Source organism: Penaeus chinensis, chromosome 11 (assembly GCF_019202785.1).
Source record: "Penaeus chinensis breed Huanghai No. 1 chromosome 11, ASM1920278v2, whole genome shotgun sequence".
NCBI classification, from domain to species: Eukaryota; Metazoa; Arthropoda; class Malacostraca; order Decapoda; family Penaeidae; genus Penaeus; species Penaeus chinensis.
The window spans coordinates 2,525,216-2,527,715 of NC_061829.1; positions in this window are offsets into that span (position 1 = coordinate 2,525,216).

Below are 2,500 nucleotides of genomic sequence, written 5' to 3' on the forward strand. Positions count from 1 at the left end.
AATAGTAATGGTAATAACAATAAAATAACAAAAAAAGTGATCATTATAATAATAATAACAATAGGAAAGATGATGTTAGTATTAGTAATAAGGAAACCAGTTATAATAAAAACAACACAAATAACAGTATCATTGCTGCAACAAGAACAATAATGATAACAAAAAAAAAACACGATTATAAAGAGAGTGAATATAACAATGATAATGAAAAAAATAATAATGATATTTACAATAAGGGTGATGATGATAAAGATTATAATAAGAATAGCATCACAATGATAATTATAGTGATATAAATAAAGAAAATGTCAAATCCCCTACTACTGCTGCTGTTGATGTCCTTCGGGGAATATGACCTTGTGAGATGTTACAGCGGGGAATCTCTCAATGGCCCATGATAACTGGCGCATATTTGAATTTAAGGAATAAATAAAATCACTAAAATCCAGGGAGAAAAAGAAGTGATAGGCTAGCATAAGAACAGTATGAGATGCAGGAGGAGGGTAAAATGAAAGGGAAATATGCAGTAGAGGGCATAAAAAGAAATGAAGTCAAGTAGAAGAACCACGAGGATGCATATGATATGTGGTGTATGTATAAGTGCAATCTTGCACGGTCCAGCTCCTATCTTTAATTAATACTGTCACTTAGGTTCAATACTTAACTTTTCCCGTCCTTTCAGGTTTCTTAGCCTGAGCTGTCGGCCACGTAGTATCACTTGTTATATATATATATATATATATATATATATATATATATATATATATATATATATATATAAATGCCAGAGGATGGAGGAAAGAAACGCCCCGTGGTGCATTAGAACAACGAATGTATTTTACCCAATCCATACAAAAGGCCGCTCGTGACGTGTGAAGTTATTAAAACATTAAAACAATTGACAGTAAAACAAAAATAAGTAAAATACAAACACAATATATGATATTAAAAGGATAAAAGAAATAATAGATATAATACATAAGACAGAAAAATACATAAAACATATACCACCTCGATACAACGGACAGTCAGCAAGCGAAACCACACGCACTCACGCATACACCGCAAGGAAGCCCACACAGACACGTGTTGTAGCATACATGCAGACAAGTACATGCCAACATTGCAACCGCAAACACAACCTCCACATACACACCCATACACACACACACGGACCACGCGCGCCCCAGAGAGCGCAAGCAATTCAACACTCGGTCACTCAATCACGCGCAGACACACACACGCACCAACATACGCAAATATACATATACACATACTAATACATATACTTATGCTTGCACACACACATACACGCACATGCTGTGCACGCAATGGGGCATATACACACACGGAAAACACACGGAGCGAGCATCATCTAAGAGGGAGGGGGGGGGGGGGGGGGGGGGGGTACAGTGTGTCACGCTACATAATGGTAATAATAATAATAATAATAATAATAATAATAATAATAATAATAATAATAGTAATAATGCTAATAACAATAATAATAACGAAAATGATAATGATATTAATAATAATGATAATGTTGATAATGATAATAGTATTAATACTACTACTACTACTATTAATAATACTAATGATAACAAATGGTAATAATGATGATATTGACAATAATGATAATGATAATAATAATAATAATAATAGTAATAATGAAAATAATAATAATAATAATAATAATAACAATAATAATAATAGTAATATTAACAATACTAATAATAATAATAATAATAATACTAAAAATAATGAAAATAATAATAATAACAATAATGGCAATAATAACAATAATAATAATAGTAATATTAACAATACTACTACTACTAATAATAATAATACTAAAAATAATGAAAATAATAATAATAACAATAATGGCAATAATAATGACAATGATAATAATAATAATAATAATAATAATAATAATAATAATAATAAAAATAAAACTGATTATTTTTACGTTATCATTATTATTAGTAGTAGTAGTATCATTATAACAATTGCAGTAGTAGTAATGGTTTTATTAGTAGGACTATAGTAGTAAGAGTATGGCAATAGCAATAATAACAATAGAAGTGATAATAAGAACAAACACGAATGAAAAAAAAGAAAGAAAGGAAAAGGAAGAACCGGGAAAAGGCAAATCAGTAAAATAATTGAAGTTTGTAAAATGTATTTTGATTTTTTTCCTTCACAAATCATGTGTAGCTAGTCGCCTGTGACGTCTGTCTGTTCGCTGAAATTCAGATATGTGAGGAACTTGTATACTATTCTTGCCTGATATTTGTTTGATTTAGAAATATATAAGACTTTAAGGATGAATGAAATATGTATAAGAAGTTCCATCATTGTTAGCACTAGCGATAGAAAGATATATTTGCATTTTCATTTGCTATTTAATTGTTTATTTGTTGTTGTTGTTGTTGTTTTTTTGTTTTGTTTTTGCTCCTGCTTCTTCTTTCTTTCTTTATCATCAAATTGATACTTA